Below are 22,578 nucleotides of genomic sequence, written 5' to 3'. Positions count from 1 at the left end.
AGGTTGTTTAAGGTGAACACTGCCTATTCATATTTACCAAGCTCAGTTAATTGTTCACTTTTTCAAAGTGAACATTACCTTTTTGCTAAGTGAACAAAGGGGGAAATGTACTAAAACTGCAAAATCTGGTGCAACTGTGCATAGAAACCAGCTTCCAGGTTTTAGCCCTCGTTCACATTGGTGCGATTTGACAGGTAAAATCAGAGCCTATTGTCGGCTATAGGAGCGTCTCAATTGGTGCGACGCCGCACTGATTTCCAAAAGTAGTTCCAGCACTACTTTTGGCAACTTCGGGGGCGATTTCAATAGACATCTGTGCATTAACCTGTACAGATGTCCTTCAAGTCGCCCTGAAGTTGGACTGAAATGCGGCTTTGAAATTATGCAAGTTCAGATGAACTCGCACAATTTCAAAGCCGTGTTTGGTGTCAACGGGGGGCTTATTGTCAAATCTTAATTGAACAAGTTGAAGTTAGAAGGTGTTTGGCTACCATGTACAGCTGCACCAGATTAAGTGCTCCAGTTTCAGTAAATCAACCAACCCCTGTGTCTATTCCTTTTAGTAAATCAACTCCATTGCAGTAAGATGTGCAGTCTCCATCCTCAGGCGTCTGCTTGCAAGTCCTACTTTCTAATGTACAGGTTGTCTGAGCATTTGCCTTTAAGACCTATGGAGAGGGATGGGTGGAGCACACTGCAACTTATAAGGTAGAAAACAACATCCAACAGTATTTTGTAATCGCAAAGTGTAACTCGCAGTCATGAGATCGCTCAGTAATGGCCATTCTGGTTTCATCTTTATGGGTAACTTTTGTTAGGGAGTAGCACAGTGCCTACTCTGTGGGATCACTTTACTGAATTGCTTGTGTAATAACGGGCTGTCTGCACTTGTCCTCAGAGGAGCCTTCCCTGCACGTCTTGTCTCTGCCACCTGAACCCTGATCTCTACAGACAGTGCCAAAGGATTAGTTCTGTCAAGTGTCTGACACGGAAAGCGCCAGCCAGCCGTGCAATCTAAGACATTGATATTTACCTTTCATGTCACTATGGTTCCTGTGGGCTTTTTATGTATGTACACAAGGAAATATAATGCAATCACGTCCTTTTATAAGACGCTAATTTACACGCAGATACGTGTAAATGTAAACATATTTTTGAAATTGATGAATTAAATTGCAGTTGTGCACTTCAGACTAACAGTGCATTTTAAAGGGAGGCCATGTCTATTTGACTTCTGTGTAGGAAGGTTTCTGCACCTTGCTTCCTAAGCCTGCCTTGTGCTCTAGTGCAGCAGGAAAAGTAAGACCTCTTCAGAGACTCAGTGATGAAGAAACTCTGGGTTGAAGATCCTAATGAATGTTCTAAAACCTGCTGGTCATTTCTCCCCTCTTGAGTAAACTCAAAAAATTATATCGGGGCAATCTGGCCCTTTTTGATGTCGGACATTGTGGTGAAAAAAATATTTTAGATAAGTAATGGCTGTGATGATTGGTCAGGGATCATGTGCACCTCTGCTGGCCTTTCACATTGATTCCAGGTGACTTTGTTCTGTGAGACAATAGTGGGGGATTAAAACTGGTGCACACAGAATCTAGAGCTGTGCATAGTAACCAATCAGCTTTCAGGTTTTATTGTCAAAGCCTAAGCCTCGGTTCACACTGGGACGACTTGTCAGGTGACCTAGTCGCCTGACAAGTAGCGTTCCGTTCTGTGCAATGGAACCGTTCTAATCGCTCCGACTTAGAAAAAGGTTCCTGTACTACTTTGGGGCGACTTGCATTGACTTCTGTACAGAAGTCGTTTTGCAAGTCGCCGCTGAGTCGTGTCCTGGGTCGCCTGAGGCAGTCGCGCTGCAAGTCGTGCTGCCTCAGTGTGAACCGACCCTTATTGATCAAGCTGAAGTTATAAGCTGATTTGGTTACTATGCACAGCTGCACCAGATTCTGTGAGCTCCAGTTTTAGTAAAAAAAATACACTTTTTTGACTTAAAAAAATAAGACATCAGTAAAGTTTTCTTTTTATATTGTGACAGAGAAAATTGAATACTGTCCGTGATACTTTTTTTATTTGCACTAACATACAATTTTTCAGGACAAGCTTTCGGGGTATGACGGACAGTATTTTCTCTGTCACAATTGCACTAAAACGGCTACAATCAAATCAAGTCTTTTTATATTGTGAAAGATAATGTTACGCCGAGTAAATTGATACCCAACATGTCATGCTTCAGAATTGCGCCCGCTTGTGGAATGGCGACAAACTTTTTTACCCTTAAAAATCTCCATATGCGACGTTTAAAAACTTCTACGGGTTTGAACACCGTTTTCATATGCGGGCGCAACATACGTATGCGTTCGCTTCTGCACGCAAGCAAAATTTGTTTATTTTTTTACACTGTCCTTAAAAAAAAAAAAAAAATACAGGACCCCTTAACCACTTCAATACCAGGCACTTTCCCCCCTTCCTGCCCAAGCCAATTTTCAGCTTTCAGTGCTGTCGCTGTTTAAATGACAATTGCGCGGTCATGCAACGCTGTACCCAAACAACATTTTTATCATTTTCTTCCCACAAATAGAGCTTTCTTTTGGTGTGGTTTTTTTTTTTTGCTAAACAAAAAAAGACCAAAAATTTTGAAAAAAAATAATTTTTTTTCTTCGTTTCTGTTATAAAATGTTGTAAATAAGTACGTTTTCTCCTTCACTGCCAGTCACTGATGAGGCTGCACTAATGGGCATGGATGAGGTGGCACTGATGGGCACTGATGATGGGCACTGATAGGTGGCACATATGGGCACTGATAGCTGGCACAGATGGGTACTTATGGGTGGCACTGATAGGCGGTACTGATAGGTGGGCATTGATAGGTGGCACTGATGGCACTGATTGGCATCACTGATTAGGCACTGGCAGGAATTGCTGGTGGGCACTGATTGGCATCGTGTGTGGGTACACATTGCCACCCATGGCCACCAGGGATGCCATACCTGGTGGTCATCAGTGGTGGCCATCCCTGGTGGTCCAGTTGGCATCCTTGGTGGTCCTGGGTGGGCACCTGAGGTGTGGGGGCTGCGCTGATAAACAATAAGCGATAGACCTCCCCGTCGGAGGAGCAGCCGATCGGCTCTCCTCTACTCACGTCTGTAAGGCGCGAGTGAGGAAAAGCTGATAAACGGCTCTTCCTGTTTACATTGTGATCAGCCGTGATTGGACACGGCTGATCACGTGGTAAAGAATCTCTGTCAGAGACTCTCCACCTAGATCGGAGTTGCGGTGTGTCAGACTGACACGCCACAACAACAATCGCCACGATGCGCGCAGCGGCTTGTTATCCTGACCACGTCATATAATGTCCCGTCAGGATATCGCAACCACTTTGCCGACGTCATTTTGCTATATGGCAGGCAGCAAGTGGTTAAATAGACCTCAGATCTCATATTTACACTATAGTGCAATAAAATAAAAAATTCCCCTTTTTAAGACTGGAGGGCGGAAGTAACGTTTGACATTGCTTTCGCCCTCCAATGTTATGGAGCCGAGCCGGGGGCCATCTTTCTCTTACTCGGCATCCAGCCTGTGAGGGAAGAGGATGAATTGTGCAAAAAGTCTTCGATCAAGAAAACAACTAAAATAAAGTAAACAAATGTCCACAAGTGATAAACATAACAATGGTAAAACTATTGGCTGTTGGCTCCGCCCGCCCCCTGAGACTCAGTCCCTGATTGGCACTGACTCCCTTTTAGTTACAAGCAGACACAGAAGTGTCAGCAATGGGAGTATTGTGCCCGAAGGTGAAATTTCATTCCACTTCATTATTAAATGTTTAAACATTCTGGCGTTGCACTACCCAATCACTGTTCAATGTGAGGTCTGTTCTGGGGACATTTAACAGGTCAATCACATACGATGTATGCAAATGTATGATGTTCCACACCTGCTAGGCTCAGTCAGGTGCGATCATGTGACCCCACTCATCCAATGGGGAAGGCGGTTCAACAGCACATACAATTTGCTTCTTGGAATGTTTTTTATAAATATAAGGCAACTTGGAGGGGATTCTGTATGCCCCAGTAGACGATCTATTTGATCGAAACGCGTCGGGCGCTTTCAGCATCCTTCTTGTTGCCCATCTTTGTTTTTATACCCTGTGATCACATTTTATTGTTACCTGGCTTTTTTAGCAATAAAAATCCCACTTTGCTCATCTACACTATGTGGAGCCTGTTTATTTTTTCTCCACATATCCACTGAGAGATCCAACCATCCTTCACTTCAGTTTTTTCACGTGACGCACAGTTCCCTCTGTTTCGCACCTTGGCCATCCTTTGGGAGGACCCACCTGGCGGCCCCGGGAGATCCACGCAGAGTTTGACCCAGAAGGTTCGCAGAGCTGTGATGTCCGCTTTCAGGCCCTGAGAGGCAACCCGCTCGAGTGACTCCCTGTCGCTGACAAGGGAGTCCAATGTATCTGGTAAGAGTTTCTTACACACCAACTTTACTAAGTCACATGCAGTTGTGAGATACAGCTTGGGGAAGATCTGATGATTTACCCGTGTTACAACATCTGTCGTCTTACATCCACGTACCATTTTCAGTGGGACACTCCATGTTTTTTGATTTTCACTTACTGGACCTTTTTTCACCTATATTGAGAGACTTATAAGTTTTACCATTGTTATGTTTATCACTTGTGGACATTTGTTTACTTTATTTTAGTTGTTTTCTTGATCGAAGGCTTTTTGCACAATTCATGCGCTACATTTTACTTTCACATGATTCTTTGGTTGTTGTCACCCCGTATGTAGCCGCTCCGCACCATATACTTTTTGAATTTAGCGCAGTGTATACTTCTATTATCTTTGCACTTGTGAGGGAAGAGGACCCAATCGTTTCCACAGCTACCAACGCCTCCGGTAAGCGTCGGAAACGACTGTAGCGCGGCGGGAGTTGTGGCCGCTCTCCTGCTCCCAATAAAAGTGGTCTTGCGGCGAATATGCAGCGGAGACCACTTTTATCTGAAAGAGAACCATCCGCTCTTGAAGAGGATAGCAGCTGGCTGCCATAACAACGGTATTCCACTTCAAACAGCTGACGTACGACTGCGGTGGGTGGTCCTTAAGTAGTTACAAACATGTTTTTGGACTTCCAAAACCCACTTGAAGCAGGACAAGAAGGAGGTCAACTGCAGGTATAATGCTCCTGTCAATGAATTCTGTATGATCACCGAAGTGTCTCAAACTGAAGTCAAACTGATGTCTTGGACCCAAGCCCAGAGTTCATCAGCCCCGGCCATTATGCTCTTCTGAAGCCATTTTTCGTTTGCTTTTAAGGGTATCCAAGGTCCCTAAAGCAAATCTTCACTGCATCCAAGCACCACTAACCAAAAACGCTATTTATTAAATTTTACTATTCAAAGCAAACTCCCCCATCCATGTCTCCATGCTTTATTTTGCTTTATTTAAATCTTTAAGAAAAACACCCGCTAGCATTTCTGGCCGTGGCCATCTTGAGTAAGGGCAAATGATTCATGTAGCATTTACTTCCTGCCCTTAGCTCAAGTATGCATGCAGGAGAGCGTGCTTAGATGAGAATACCCCTCCTCCTCTCCTCCTGAAGGCTCATGGGATGTGTGACATCATTTGCCTAGGCAGGAAACCAGGAAGTAACTGAAGAAATGTTAAAAAAAAAAAAAAAAGTGAAAAAAGTGTAAAACAAGTAAATATGATAGGAAAGTATATCTTTTTACTAATGCTAGCAGCATGAGGATTAAAAATATTCACTGTTCTTTAGGAGAGTGAAAGTGAAGTTCCACTTTAAGCCTAGGTTCACACTGATGCGAGTTCAGCTGAACGATCTCAAACCCTCACGTCCGTCCGACTTCGGGAGCGATTTCAGAGATATCTGTGCGGGTTCATGCAGAAATGTCTATTGAAATCGCCTCCGAAGTGGCCAAAGGTAGTACAGGAACTACTTTTGGGAATCGGTGCAGCGCCGACCGATTTCGGACGGGGCCGTTGCTGGCAGTAGCTGGCGATTTGACATGTCAAATCGCATGTCAAAAAGTCCCGATGTGAACGTGGGCTAAACCATACAAACATCTCTTTTCGTACCTTGCAGGAAAGTAATAGGGCTCACCTAGATGAGTGGCATCAATAATTATCAGCAAATCTTGGTTTCCATTGGAGGTAGAGTCTGCATTGGCTTTCTTATACCAAATCTGAATTGCCTGGGTTTATCTTAATTGCAGTAGAAAAAGTAAGCTCACTGGATTGGCTATGCTGTCTGGCTAGGGACATGGATCACAAGCTTGGCTGCTAAAACAGCTTACATATAGGCAATTAAACTTTGTATTTAGCTGTTTGCTAGGAGCACAGCTTTCCTAAATGTTATATATGGCTGATTCTAGTTCCTCAGTAAAATGGTCTTGGGCTTAAAAGAGAAGTATAGGTTTTACAAAAAAAAAAACCATACTCACCTAGGTGGATGTTAGAAACCATGAATCAGACTCAGACAGAAGTACAGTTAAATCACAATTGTTTAATAACATAATAAAAAAAGGTAAACAGAAACGTAGTCAAAACATAGCCAGAGTTCAGGAACTGGAACAGATAGCCAGACAAGCCAAAATGTCAGGGAGCCAGAGATGAGCGTAGTAGAACAGCAAGCAGGATCTGGAGCCAGAAGGAATGTCAGCCAAGCAAGTCTTTAACAGGAACACAGGAGAGCATCTCTAGAGATATGACCAAGGCAAAGGCAGAGATCATCTGGGCTGGGCAGCTTAAGTAGGCAGGACTGAAGAGCAGGATATCATCAACAGGCGAGTCACTGTGGAGAGAAAGGAGCTGCTAATTAGCCGTTAGCTGAGCAGCCAGCTTTGAGAAGGAAGGGCTGTGCTCAGCCTTGACAGTGGATGCAGCATTAATCTAATGCTGCATTTGTCCCCCCGCTGCCTTTGCACTGAGAACTGAGCAATCGGAGTTCATTCAACTCTATGCACTGCAGTGTGTTGGGCCATGGTGCGATTAGTTGTGTTTCATAGAAATGCATAAATGCTGCATTTTTACATAGCAAACACCACAATTGTTCCTTAAGTTAAGCCGGTATTAATATTATACGTAGACCAACACCGCTCCATGGGCATGGTGTGAACCAGACCTTAGGAATACATTTTAGGGCCAACATACATTTTATGTGGTGCATTAGTGCACATTTTGTGTTAGTCGTAGCCTAGTTAGGGTTCACAATTGTAGACACTATAACTTTAATGCAAACCAATCAATATACGCTTATTTGGGATTTTTATTTTACCAACATTTTTGAAAGCTCTATTTGTGGGAAAAAAATGTATATACATTTAATTTGTGTACAGCATTGCACGATCGTGCAATTGTCGGTTAAAGTAATGCAGTGCTAAAAAGTAAAAAATGGCCTGGTCATTAAAGGGGGGTAAATCTTCAGAAGGTCAAGTGGTTAATTGAAAATTGACACTTGTGGCATATCGCATAAATGGAGTGCAATTCTTAATGCATTGTGGGAAACGCTCAGTATTCAATGCGTTTTCAGCACTGCATGTATGTGAACCAGGGCTTAAAGTGGTTGTACACCCTGTACAACCACTTTTACCTACAGGTAAGCCTATATTAAGGCTTACCTGTAGGTGCTTGAAATATCTCCTAAACCTATTTACGAAAGACCCGAGGTGCCGATGTCATTGGCGCACGCGCACTTTAGAAAGGGCACATCGTTCATTCTAATAGGGGTCATGCCGTGACTGGTGGCTCTCGCGCGCACGCGCGATGTCACGCGACTCCGGCCAGTCACAGAGCCGGAGTTCGCAGCCCCGGAAGGAAGAGGGGTGGAGATGGACGCTCCCTGCTAGTGGGGACAACGGTTTCAGGTAAGTGACACATAATGGGCTACTATGCGATGCATAGTAGCCCATTATGCTTTACCTTTTGCAGGGAAATAAAGAGGAAGTAAAACCCACCTGGGTTTACTTCCTCTTTAAGGCAGCCTGTTGAAGTCAATGGACTTCTGTTATACAAAACATCCCAGTTGTGGTCTTTTGCAGTGAATGGTCTTTGGGGTGCTATTCATAATAAATGCAGTGATTCAAAATGTGATATGCGTTGCCACACCACATAGATTTAAATCTGGCCTTAAAAGATGCATTATAATACCAAAAGTATTGGGACGCCTGCCTTTACACGCACATGAACTTTAATGGCATCTTAGTCTGTAGGGTTCACTATTGAGTTGGCCCACCCTTTGCAGCTATAACAACTTCAATTACTCTGGGAAGTCTGTGCACAAGGTTTAGGAGTGTGTCTGTGGGAATGTTTGACCATTCTTCCATTTGTGAGGTCAGACACCGATGTGGACCAGAGGCTGGCTCACAGTCGCCACTCAAATTCATTCAAAAGGTGTTCTATCAGGTTGAGGTCAGGACTCTGTGCAGACCAGTCAAGTTCCTCCACTCCAAACTCGCTCATCCATGTCTCTATGGACCTTGCTTTGTGCACTGGTCCAAATCATTTGGCGGAGGGGGGATTATGGTTTGGGGTTGTTTTTCAGGGGTTGGGCTTGGCTCCTTAGTACCAGTGAAGGGAACTCTTAAGGCGTCAGCATTCCCAAACATTTTGGACAATTTCATGCTCCCAACCTTGTGGGAACAGTTTGGGGATGGCCCCTTCCTGTTCCAACATGACTGCGCACCAGTGCACAAAGCAAGGTCTATAAAGACATGGATGAGAGAGTTTGGGGTGGAGGAACTTGACTGATCTGCACAGAGTCCTGACCTCAACCCAGTAGAACACCTTTGGGATGAATTAGAGCAGAGAGCCAGGCCTTCTCGTTCAACGTCAGTGCCTGACCTCACAAATGCACTTCTGGAAGAATGGTCAAACATTCCCATAGACACACTCCTAAATCTTGTGGACAGCCTTCCCAGAAAAGTTGAAGCTGTTATAGCTGCAAAGGGTGGGCCAACTCAATATTGAACCCTACGGACTAAGACGCCATTAAAGTTCATGTGTGTGTGTAAAGGCAGGTGTCCCAATACTGTTGGTAATATAGTGTATGTCCTTCCTATATGACCTTGTTTCTTGTTACATCCATACTGTATTTAGAGCATGGTCAGTTTGCTGTTGTGCCCTATTCCCTTTACCCTTACAGAATCTGGGAGTGCTTAACCCTTCCTGTTCTGCCACATCATTCACAGGAATCTAAGCATAAAAAAAAAACACAAGACCCATCTGTCACAGCCAGCAGAGGGACTCGTAGTTCTCAATGGTGCACAAGAGTGAAGACATTCAAGTGTTACTAAACCCAGGACCCTGCATTCACTATATCTGTTCTCCCACAGTACACAGAACATGAAATTATATTAGTAAATATAAACGGCTAAATACGTTTTCTCATCAGCAGTATATGGCAGTCTTGTGACTTCTATCAGTGTCTGGTTAAAGCTTGTAGGAGGAGTTCTCATTCTCCTCTGACTGTCCCATTGGGCTGTAGATCCCCTGACCCTCCGTCTGGACAGTGCTGATTGGCCCTGTGCTGGTCACATGCACTCTCCCAAGAAAAAAAAAACACTCTAGCAATAGACACCAAACTGAGCATGTCCACTAGCCTTTGTTTTATCAAGAGATGGATTGGGGACTGTGGAAGAAGGGGGGGAACAGAGAAGACAGGATCAAACTGCCTTTTTACATAATGCAGAGGATTAACCCCTTAGGTTCCACAGTATAATAAGCATGCTTTACTGCATATACAGATTGATTTTACTGTTGTGAGTTTAGTAACACTTGTAGTACATTGATAATTCCTCCAGCACCATAAGTGAAGGTGTGTACAGTACATTGGTGTGGACCTGTAGCTGGGAATACTCTGTTGGAGCCAGAGCTTTGCCTTCACAATCCACTGATTGGGCTTGCAATGCTTTTCAGGCACAAAGGCAAGAAAATATGGGTGCTTTTTATTTATTTTTTGCATAAGGTGAAGTTGGCCTTTAAAATCTTAGTGTATCAAAATCCAAAACTCTACTCTTTCCAAAGCAAAAAGAAAAAAGTTTAGCCTTTACATACACTTTAAAATGGAGAACAGGTTAACTTTAAAGCCCTGTTTTGTTGTAAGGTTAGGAGGAGGGCACCTACACACATTACAGCCAGGACTTGTTATCATCGACACTTTCACTGTATGGCAATCAGCATGCAGGAAAGTTATTTTTGCACTGCACAGGGTTGCTAAATAAATAGCGTACAAGATCTTTCAGCGCGGACTGTGTACATTTAATATTGACAGCGGTTAATACATCTTTGGCTCAGGTTTTTGAGACAGAGCTACCTATGTTGGTTAGCACATACCGCAGCTGCTGCACGTCTCCAGCGAGTCCTATGGCACTTCTCCTTCTCACCCTTTGTATTGTGTGCCAAGGTACAAAGCAGCCGTTCTGCAACAAGCAGCGCTGTAATCCTCCGGAGGCTTGTTTGTTGTGAAACCCGTGACACTGATTCTTCAAGTTAATTTTTCCTGAGAGGTTGCTGACAGCAGGCTGAACCCTGACTGATTCTTTCCCGAGTTTCCTAACAGAATAGAACATGTTCCTGATTAGAGCGTCTGTCGCCTGCTTGTTTTCTGGTTTGTTTACAGGGTTTCAACTTTGGCTGCCCTGTCTTAACGAGTTATTTTTCCAGCACACGTGTGCGATAAAGGGTTGCTTTATGACAGGTGCCACATTTTTACAATTTTTGATGGCGTTTTATAGATGTTATGAATTTTATAAAGCAAACCGGTGCTTTACACATGCAGGACTAAGCAACATGTATACTTCATTGCTCTCATCCCCAGCGGCAGATCCTCGCCTACCCTTTACTTTTTGTATGACCGTGATGGACCAGCCATTAAAGCGGAACTGAAGGCATTTAACAAAAGAGTGCGAACAGTCTTCTGTGGCATGTAAACTGAGCTTTGCATGTACAGCTTAGCTTAGATTGCTGGTACGGTCCCTGTGTGACGGGATGAGTGGCTCCTGCTCATACGCAGAAGTTATGTCATCCTGCACCAGCCAATGGAGATGCCGGCAGACCACCACCGAGGGTGATGTTGCCGGTGAGAGATTGTTAAAAAGGAAGTAAGTATAGTGCCTTTTTAGCGCTGCTTTAAAGAATAAGTTTACCTTTTACTAACATGTTACGTCCGTATTCAGGGTGTTACCTGTTAGTGCTGCAGCTGCCCTCATGCCCCCCTGATCCCTGCTGTGACAGCAGACCGGGGATCTTCTTCCCCTGTCTGCTGCCACAGTTCAAAAGAGACCTAGCTGTGCAGGGCTACGTCCACCCAGCCGCTTCACTCATTGTGGATGGGAAACTACAACTGTTGAGCGCTGTGGTAGTTCATTGAAAGTTCCTGTCAGTTTGTAACTGAATACTCGTAGGAGGTACGAGCGCACAGCTTACACACAGTCTGCAAGAGCCCTGCATATCACGCATGATCTGCTGATCATAGGTGCAATGCTTTGCAGGTTCCATATAAAAAATAAATGCATATTTTTAATTTTTTTACCTGCAAAAAGATTTCTTTTATTTATTATTATTATTATTATTATTATTATTATTATTATTATTATTATTATTATTTTATTTATTTTTTTAAAAGTGAACTTAAACACAAACTGTATCTCAAACAAGAAACATGAGGGAGTCACATTTCACGTGATTGTGTAGTACTGGGTATTTTCTTTGTATTTGGCGGTGGAGTAGCAAAGGAAATGTGAGTAAGTTCTGCTCAGGAGGAAGGCTTTGAACCCATTGGTATGCCCTAAGATTGGAAAATTACAAGAATGCATTTATTGGATTAACTACCGTATTTATCGGCGTATAACACGCACAGGCGTATAACACGCACATTCATTTTAAGAGGGAAGTTTCAGGAAAAAAACTTAAATTTTAAATAAGGAACTTTGAAGTAAAATAAGGGTCAGTGCCCATCTGCAGCCTCACCAATGCCATCAATGCAGCCTGATCAATGCCCATCTGCAGCCTCACAAGTGCCATCAATGCAGCCTCATCAGTCCACATCAGTGCAGCCTCACCATTGCCATCAATGCAGCAGCCTCACCATTGCCATCAGTGCAGCCTGATCGATGCCCATCTGCAGCCCAGAGGGGACAGGGAGGGGGGCGGGACGAGCGCCGACAGATTACATACAGTGAGAATCTCCTATGATAGACAGAACAGTGGTCCAATGGCGGCCCAGGAGACAGGAGTTCCTATTACAGAGGCCGCCAAGTAAACAGGTGATTCTCACTGCATGTAATCTGACGGCGCTCGTCCTGCCCCCCCTCCCTGTCCCCTCCGAGGCAGCTAAAACTGAAGTATTGGCGTATAACACACACGCACTATTTGCACCCAATTTTCATGGTGATGTGAGTGTTATACGCCAATAAATACAGTACTTCATCTTTATTTCTTGCACTGTGGCATTTGAGTTGTATGTTTGTCCTAAAGCAGAATTCCAGTAAACAAAAAAGAGATAAAAATGATTATCCCATTAAAGTGGTAGTGAAGTCAGGTGGAAAAAAGAAAAACTGTTCTCCTGCAAAGCAAGGATGAGCTCCGGCGTGTTCGCCAGCTGCATGTGCCGGGCCCGCCAGGAAGTCGGCAATGCGCTGCGCTAATCACAGGCAGTGAGACATTTCCCGCTCTCTGCAGCCGCACATCGGGAAATATCTCACTGCTTGTGATTAGCGCTGTGCAGTGCCGACTTCCTGGCAGGCCCGGCATGTGCAGCTGGCGAACGCGCCGGAGCTCATCCTTAGTGCTAGTATGCAAATAAAAAAACAAATTACCTTGAAACGAAGCCCTCCAACGGTGCGCTGTCACCTCTGCAAGCGCTTCTATCTTCACTCGGTCTTCCTTCCAGGTTTCGAGGACTCTGGCTGCCTAACTGGACGAGCCATCATGACGTTACTCCCACGCATGCACGCAGAGACTTGGCCACGGCACACAGCTGCTGCTTGCCTGAATATCTCCGGAATGGTGCACGTTTTAGGAGATATTTATTTTACCTACAGGTAAGCCTTATTAAAAGCTTACCTGTAGGTATAAATCACAAATGAAAGTTTACTACCAGTTCAAAAGATAAAAATGAATATCCCATTAAAAGATAAAATAAAAAAGGCAGCTTTTTGTTACATTTTTCTCTTTTCAAGATGTGTCCTTTTACAGTATTTCTTTTCTGCCACTAGATGTCCTCAGTCTGATGGCCTACATCATTCAACCCAGTTCAGGCTGTACTAGACCTGCCTGTGAATGGGACAGTAATGGGAGAGGCATCACAATGATGAGCTTGTCTCTGCCACTCTGCTTTCCCCTCCTATCAGTACGCTTCTCATCTGCACATAAATTGATTTGCTCCTAGACTCCTAATGCACATTCGTCACATTCAGATACTTATACTACATTTAACAAATTACATTAAAAGCAGGCCTTTCAGTACATTGCAAGGTCTGCTTATAATGTGAAGACACCCCGTGTAATGAAGGGAAAAAAAAAATGCATGTGCAAAAGGAACGTGTACAGAAAAGGTTAGATTTATACTTCACTTACCTCTGTCTTCCGCATCACTGCGTGATGTTATTGTCCTAAAAACATTCCTGGGGAATGTACAGTGGCCCAGTTGGTAATAGAGACACTCCAGTCTATTGCAGGGGTGTCTTTCTGTGAAATTTCAACTGCTCTGTATTCCCCATGTATCTCTTGCACGTAAGTACTAAGAACTAGGGACTAGAACAGGGGGATTTACTCAAGCATAACCGTGTACAGCCATTAACTTGCATTGGCTGCTGTACGTGACATATGCGGTTCCACACTACGAATTCTGGATGAACCCTCTGCATACTGCTATACACCCTTTCCAGCAAACTATGCAATGAAAAACATTGATATGCTGTTCCACAGCCCCCAGAAAGTATTGGGGATTTTACACCATCAGCACACAGGACCTACTAATTGTTTGTGTGCATGAGGCCTAAGCTAGTGTAATCTCAAAGTAGTGAGGCTACCTTTTTTTTTTTTTTTTTTTTTCTATTTTCACAAACTCTTGCTTCTCTTGGCAACAGCCAGTAGAGATTTTATAATGGTTGGCTACCAGCAATTTTTGGCATGCAGACTAACTAAGGCCCAGGTCTGTCTAGCCCCGACAAGAAACCTCTACAGGGGGTCCCCGACTTACGAACATCCGAGTTGCGAACAACTCCTACTTACGAACGGGGCCCGAATGACGTCACTGCCGGCTGAATCTTCCTCTCCTTGCTTGACTGAGCCGTTCCTCCGTTCCTGGCCTGCCCATCCACAGGCCTGGTACGGTCCGGTGGCCTGCCAGGCCGCTAAAACTGCCCGTCGTGGAAGCGGCCTAGTGCGGCCTAGTGAAGCCTCCAGGATCCCCGGTCTTTCCTGCGCCGCTGCCCCGCCGAGGTGCACTGCGGCCGGCCAACCGGCCGGCCGGCCTGCCCGGACTCGGATCACAGACACTGCTGCTGTCTCCATCCATCCATCTCCCTGTTGTGCCATCACACATCAGCTCCCCTCTCTCTGGTGTCTCCTGTCCCTGCTGCCATGTAAACAGTGAGAGGGGAGAGCTGTGCTGTGCTGTGGAAATCTAGCACAGTGCTGGGACTCCTGTTTTGGAGGTGACAGGGTCAATAAAGAGAACCTGTCACCTCCAATTGCTATCACACAGGGAATTGTTTTCTCCTGTGTGATAGCAATAAAGTTTAAATGAAAAAAAATTGATAAAAATTAAAAAAAATAAGAAATACAGTAATAATTAAATTAATAAAATAAAAAAGAAGTAATTAAAGTAAAGAATAAGAAAAATAATATTAAAAATAAAAAAATTATACAAAAATAAATAAAAGACTGGATGTGCACTGAAAAAAAGGTACTGTTCCGACTTACAAACAAATTCGACTTAAGAACAAACCTACAGTCCCTATCTTGTTCGTAACCTGGGGACCCCCTGTACTAAGAGAAAGATGCTTGCTGCCATTCTTGACCTCTCATTCTAAAATGTTTGTTACCTGGCTCTTGTGCTGATCCTTTCCATTTGAATGCAAGCAGGCTTGGCCAAGAAGAAGCATTCAACCAGTGAACTCCTGTTCTGTGTCTGTGATTTATAATATAATGTATTTACAGGATCATTTTGAAAGCCAGGCAATTAACATTTTTGGAAACCCGCCTGTTGCTTTTATTTCTCTTTCCTTGAAATGGTCAGTCCACCAAAAAGGAATTGATCAGTTTTTTCAGATGCTAGGGATTTAAATCAACCAACAGACTCATCTCACGGGAGCTCAGCATTTGATGCCTGGGTTTGCACTGCTGCTGCCGTCATTATGATGGTTTCTCACACTCCCTGTTCGATTTTGTTTTACGGCTTGTCTATGCCACGTCCGTTGAATTACATTGTTCTGCATAGAACGACACAGAATGAATGCAAGGACACATCAAAAACAGTTGTTTTATATGTGCCCTGTTCACAACCATACATGTGTAGTTGTGTGCGTTTTGTAAAAAAAAGCAACATGTTTGTATCTTTATGCAGCACGTTTCACCTTACTGCACCTCTATGCATGTTACAGCACATTGCAAAATTCTGCAGAGAGTTTAATGAAATGTCAACCAGTATGATGTGTTGTAACAGTGCATCACACCATCCATAACAATGTATGTCACTGCGCATGCGCTATATGGAGTATAACACATGCAGGCTGGTGTGACTGGGCCACCTATAGTGTGGAAAATACAAGCGCTGTTGGAACATGCAAAGGTGTAAAACACCTAACACACCCAGGCAGATAGGAACAGATCCAGGAATTACGGAATTTGCTATTAGCGTGTCCAAGACAAATAAGCCAGGAGCTGTCTCAGCCCACCGGTATCCACTTCTAAGTAAAACCTGACTTCTGGATAACTTGTCCCTTTAAAAATGACTGAATTAGGAAGTAGAAAGGTTTGAAGCAACCTCAAACCAACTGGCCACAGGGTACCGATTTGTGTTTTCTTTATTAACCGCTAATGCAGGATTTGACATTCAAGCCAACATTTTTACGTATGGTTTAGATGTCTAAAATGCAGTCAGCAGCAGACTTTTGGCTCTTTGTGTTTTGGAAGACGCAACTGAAGAGACAGCCTGGTATTCTTCTTCAGTCTGTTTCAGGATTCAGTATGCAGAGCATTGAGGTTAAGGAAAGTTGTTCTTCAGAGTACAGTATTTCTAACTTTATAATTCCCTCGGCTTCTTCTTTTGCCCAAACAATATGGATGGTGCCACGGTGTCTGCCAGGATGCTTTTCCTTTAGAAATCCTCATTAATGCTTTCGGAGAATGGGTTAACTCTTTCTATCCTGTGGTGGCTCTTGAGCTTCTGTGGACTGTCTGGTATTGCTCTCTTTAATCACATGTTGCATTTAAAACTGAGGAATGGTTATTGGTTTGAAAAGTGAAATTAGGGCTCCCCGTGGAATATCCCATAACATGGGTCACACGGCCCAAGCCTTATACTGTCTGCAAATAGATATTGGCTTAAAATCTGACTGCATTTGATTTAAAAATGATATTGCCATTAATTATAACATGAAATGGCTATTGGCTCCTTCATGTTAGCAAGTGATCTCTGCACTGCCATTTGAGATAATGCTGCACTCACATGTGATGATGCGTGCCTTCCTTATTTCATTATTTTGCCTTTAAAGGAAGATGCATTTTATTATTTGAACATATTGTCATATTTGTTAGAGTGGTTCTAAAGGCAGGACATTTTTTACCTTCATGCATTCCCTGCATGAAGGTAAAAAATGCCCTGCATCTGTATTGACCCTTCACCTCCATAAATACTTGCCTGAGTCCTATCATTCAGCACTGTGCCCATGTGCTGCTCTCTCTTGCTCTCCTCACAGGGACACATAGGCAGCAGCGAGAGCCATTGGCTGCTGCTACTGTTAATCAAATCCTGTGTGGAGGGCGGGGCTAAGCTACACTGTGTTTGTCTATTGATGCACACAGCCTGTCTTGGGAGCAAATCTGCAGTTGCACCCCCATAGGAAGCGGCTTCCTGTAGGGGGCACAACAAGAAGAGGAGGAGCCAAGATCATCATCAGGGGACCCCAGAAAGTGGGGGTTCGGGGGGGCTAGTGGATTGACTGGGAGTATAGAGCGATCACTACACAGGCAGATCCCCCGTTCTCCCTCTCTGTGGACCGATAGCGGGTGGCCGGCGGGCATTGCGGCCGCCGGCCACACGCATCGGCTCTGGCGCTGCGTGCATCTACTACACAAAGCATCTTTCCAGTACGGCGATTCGTACAATAGAGCCGCCCTGCCACAGTATATTCGCAGCGACTAGTCGGCAAGTGGTTAATTACTAATGAATTTTTTTACACTGTTGCTTTTTAACTTTTTTTTTTTATCACTTTTATTGCTGTCACAAGAAATATAAACATCCTTGTGACAGCAATAGGCATCTAAAAGGTAGCCTTTAGGGAGAGATCTGGGTCTATATATATTTTTTTTTAAATGGCAGTTGACAGCCAGGTAAACCGTAAGTGATGTCAGATCTACCAGCTACCATAGCAGAGACTTGATCAAAGCTGAGCCCGGAGTTCTGTCAAAATAGCCAATTCATCGAGATCTCCAGTCGCATCACTTCCCGATTTACTGTGGAGCCTCAGTAATTGGAGATTTAGATGAGTTGCTGTTTTTACACAACACCAGAAAGCGTGTACACTCCGGTACACGATATTATAAGTGGACATTGTTAGTCTGCCCGATACTAACCAACAACATGGCCACCTCCAAGGCGGCGACAACTTTTTTTTTTGACTTAGTCACTGTGTACTGGAGAGTACACACTTGCCGGTGTTGTGTCAAAACAGCAACTCATCTAAATCTCCAATTACTGATGCTTAGTAACCAGAAGTGACATAATTGGAGATCTCGATGAATTGGCTATTTTGGCAGAACACCAGCTTTGTTCAGCTGTCTGACCAGTCGGCAGACACTTGTTCCATTGGGACGGGAGAGCCTAAGCATGCCACAAAAGGTGTCGGGAGGGGAGGGACGTCCTCTCCTGCTGCTTGTAAAAGCAGTCCAGTGGCTAGTTAGCCGCTAAGATTGCTTTTCCAAGAGAGCCGACCGCCGACTCTAACAAAATGGTACCGGGATGAGGCAGGCATCATCTCAGTATAACCACCTAAAGTCCAGCATTTTGTTTGGTAGGGCCTCTGGTATCTGAGGCATAACTTGTAACATTTATAGAAAGCGTTCATCAAAATTTACCATCACACCTCTATATGCAGAACAAAATTGGTACAGTATATGTCATCACAACTATGGATGATGTCATCTATACTTGATCCATGGAAGTAGCCTCCTGTATAAACACATAAGCAGATAGTCTTTGAGTAATATGACTATCTTGAATCTGTTCACCAAGCATATCCCAAGGAGTTAACATAGAATAAGTGACATAAACAGCCACACATTTCCAAGCTGCAAAGATCCTTAGATCCTGTAAGGTACTTTTGCACATGTCTACCTTGGTGAGGTTATTAACAGAATGTAGCAGAGTCATGGGACTTTTTCTAATTGCCAGTTTGACCTGGAAACAATGATTTCTGGAAATAAAAATGTTTAGTGCTTAAGCCTTTACTCAAAGATGTGTAAAATTAGTTTAATGAATATCTCCATATATTTTTTGGTAATCTTTCTGTGTAGTGGTTTCACTAACAGGTACTCTAGGGACAGTAAAATGCACTAGATTACCAAAAGTATTGGGACACATGAACTTTAACCACTTGCCTACAGGGCCCTTACACCCCCTTCCTGCCCAGGCCATTTTTCAGCTTTCAGCGCTGTCACACATTGAATGACAATTGCCCGGTTATGCTACACTGTACCTAAACAATTTTTTTTTATCATTTCCTTCACACAAATAGAGCTTTTGGTGGTATTTAATCACTGCTGGTTTTTTTTATTTTTTACTAAAAAAAAAAATAATTTTGAAAACAAATATAAGTGTTTTACTTAGTTTCTGTCAGTAAATTTTGTAGCTAAGTTATTTTTCAACTGCACTGATGGGCACTGATAGGCTGAACTGGTGGGCATTGATGAGGTGGCATTCATGGGCACTGATGAGGCGGCACTAATATGTCGCACTGATAGGTGGCATGATTAGGCGGTACTGATGGGCAACACTGGGCATTGATCGACAGCAGCGATGGTAATTGATGGCCAGCACTGATGGCCAGCACTGACTGGCATCGCTAATGGGCACTGTTAGCACTTGTGGGCACTGATTGGCACTTGTGGGCAATGATTGCTGGTCCTGGTGGGCAATTATGGGCACTGATTGGTGACACTGTCGACGCTATATTGTAATGATGATCAGTGCCCTGTTTACATGTGTAGATGTCCCCCTACTTGGAGATGTCACTGATCGTCTCTCCTCACCACACACTCTGTCAGTGTAAGGCAAGGAGCGCCGATTACCGGCATCTCCATGTTTACATGTGACCAATCACAGCCGATCACATTTTTAAAGAGCCGCGGACGTGGCTCTTTACAGAGATCGGGGTCACGCCGTGTCCTAGCAACACGGCGCGGGTGCGTGAGAGCGTCCGCTCTGGAACGCCGCCATATGACCTCGTCCCAGAATGAGAGCCGCACGGCCCCGCCGTCGGTGGGCGGGCGGCAACTATTTAATGGCATCCCTGGCCGTACGGTTCAATATTGAGTTGGCCCATCCTTTATGGCTACAACAGCTTCAACTCTTCTGGGAAGGCTGTCCACAAGGTTTAGGAGTGTGTCTATGGAAATGTTTGACCATTCTTCCAGAAGCGCATTTGTGAGGTCAGGCACTGGTGTTGGAGAGAAGGCCTGGCTCACAGTCTGCGCTCTAATTTATCCCAAAGTTGTTCTATCTGGTTGATGTCAGGACTAAGGATGAGCTCAGGCGTGTTCGCAAACAGCACGTGCAAAATCCGCCAGGAAGTCGGCACTGCACAGCGCTAATCACAGGCAGTGAGACATTTACCGATCTCTGCAGCTGCACATCGGGACAATGTCTCACTGCTTGTGATTAGCGCTCCGCAATGCTGACTTCCTGGCAGGCTTTGCATGTGATGTTTGCGAACACGCTGGAGCTCATCCTTAGTCAGAACTCTGTGCAGGCAAGGCAAGTTCCTCTACCCCAAACTCGCTGGGGCGCGGGGATTCATCATTTCTGGGTGCCTTATGTGACATCCAATAAATCTATTATATCCAGAACGAGGTGTGGATCACACGCCGCCACGAGTCTGATATATACATCCGCACATGCTGTAGACACCTTGGTGCCAGAATTGGCACAGTCACATACGAGTGCAAAATGTTGTAATTTTTTAAACCGATTTTTTTATAAAACATACTACACCATAAGAGCTCTTTTGTGTCCTTGGTGAAATCTATTCCCATATCCTCGGTTTCTGACAGTGGAGGTCCCACAGTGGAGAGATGTTGTATCCATCACTGGTTTATTCAATAAAGCACATTTTGACCTACCTTAAAAAGTGGTCAGACACTTCTGGTAAAATGCCATCTACCTACTGAGCACTCGCGGTGAAGTTTTTATTTGAAACATTTTTAAACCAGAAGAATCCATTTATTTATGGTGTTGGGATTGTCACATTTGGACTTTAAAGCCCCATACACACTATCGGATTTTCTGTTGATTTTTGTCTTCAGATTTACCAAAATCATGTAGTGCAAGGGCCTGCCTGATTGCACACAAATTGAAACTCCTAAGGTTTGACCTCATATTATATGGTTTTGGTAAATCTGAAGGAAAAAATCAGCAGAAAATCTGATAAATAAGTTTGATTTACTTATGATTCTTATCTATTGACTTTTATATTGAATTCTACAAGTTTGATTTATAGCGCCAACACCTTCACCATAGTTTTTTTTGTCATTGTCATTCATATACACACATATGTTTGCGCTTTGGGCTGTGCATACCTCTGTATACAATAAACACATCAGAATTCTTTTCTTTTTCAATATGATTTGACCCAATCCTTTAGTTCTCTTTTGAGTAGAAACGTTTCACCTTGAGGCCCCTTTTAGATGAGCATTCCGATCAGGCCTCCCTGTCAGTTTTTCAGGTGGATCTGATCAGATGGTCAATGCATTCCTATGGACAGTCAGGTGTAAACAGACTTGTGTCCATTTACACCCACCTATTTCTGGGTCTGATCGGGTCTACTAAAAAAAAAACAAAAAAAAAAAAAAACAAAGAGGGATCTGTCCTCTTCCATTTAGAACAGGGGTCTCAAACTGGCGGCCAGGCATGTACTGGCCATCGGGACTACAGGGAGTTTCCCGGTGGGCCGATGGCTCAGTGGGCTGGTTTCAGTGATGGGGAGGAGAGAGAGAGAGATACAGAGCGCCAACTAAGTGTAGCATTAAAACAACTTTTTATTCCACTAAAGGAATGTTACTGACAAAGGGAGTAGGGTGAAAGGCATTGAGACACTGTGCAAGAGTCCAGGCTTGTCATCAATCTGAATTAGGAGCCGCCAGCGGGAACCGATCAGGCTAGTAAATGCAGAGCACCGGTGCGACAGTGACAAGTGACACGCTCAGGGCTCCCACTGGTTCTGCATTATGCTGAGTTGAATTTTATTTTATACAATGTGATAATAGAAATTATGCACATCAATCATCCTGACACCATATCAACCATGGTGCCGTGATGATTGAAGTGCCAACACCAGGTGTTTGGAGTAAAGTGGGCCGGTCTGTATGAAGTCCAGGGCCAAATTATTGTCCCAGTCCAGCCCTGCTTGCGGCCCTCCATATGTTGCGAAACTACAAGTCCCATCATGCCTGTGGGAGTCATGCTTGTAACTGTCAGCCTTACAATGCCTCATGGGACTTGTAGTTTTGCAACAGCTGGAGGGCCGCCAGTTTGAGACCCCTGATTTAGAAGGATCGGAGGTAGCCAGGTGTAAAGGGACAGTAGAGTCCATTTACTCCCAGCCACCCATAGAGCAGAGCAGGCTCCGTAGAAACTGAGGGGACATGGATGTGCCATTTGCCCGCTCTGCTCTAATAAGCAGGAGATCAGCTCAAGAACCCCTGCTGATCAGAAAACATATTCTGCCCTGTTTAAATGGGGCCTATCTTCTCATCTGTGAAGTTTTGACATCTTGATCATTTTTTTTTAATGTAATTATCCAATCATTTTAGCATGTATGGTTAAATTTCAGTCCTGTGCAGTTGGTAATTGATGATCCTATTGAGTGTTTGTTATGTGTGACTATTCAGTCCTATAAAATACACTAATTTGTTTTTAATAGTGCATGGGAAATTTTTTTTTTTTTTATTTTGTTTTGTTAAATCGCTTTAGCAAAAAGTCACGTGGCTTTATAAGGAATGAATGCATTCATGCATGGTTATATGTGAAAGTTTCAATCCAATGAAATAACTGTCAGATGTGTGTGGCCAGCATTGCAGACTCTTCTGGGAAATCCTGAATGATTTAGGT

At 43.9% G+C, this 22,578-nt stretch overlaps 1 protein-coding gene and 1 long non-coding RNA gene across 2 annotated transcripts in view; one reads left to right on the top strand and one right to left on the bottom strand.

The window, feature by feature from the left end:
• The window catches only part of TPD52 (tumor protein D52), a 343,871-nt gene that overhangs the window by 233,458 nt on the left and 87,835 nt on the right, over positions 1–22,578 (top strand). The gene's annotated exons all lie outside the window — the stretch shown is intronic.
• Positions 6,515–10,667, bottom strand: LOC141146084 (uncharacterized). The gene is made up of 2 exons (XR_012244722.1): positions 10,362–10,667; positions 6,515–6,822 (listed from the first exon to the last, which is right to left on the bottom strand). It is a non-coding gene; the product is annotated as an uncharacterized lncRNA (long non-coding RNA).

The sequence above is a fragment of the Aquarana catesbeiana genome, linkage group LG05, assembly GCF_042186555.1.
Source record: "Aquarana catesbeiana isolate 2022-GZ linkage group LG05, ASM4218655v1, whole genome shotgun sequence".
In the NCBI taxonomy this organism is placed as follows: domain Eukaryota; kingdom Metazoa; phylum Chordata; class Amphibia; order Anura; family Ranidae; genus Aquarana; species Aquarana catesbeiana.
The sequence above is the reverse complement of the archived record's forward strand: the minus strand, read 5'-3'. Positions and strand labels throughout refer to the sequence as shown.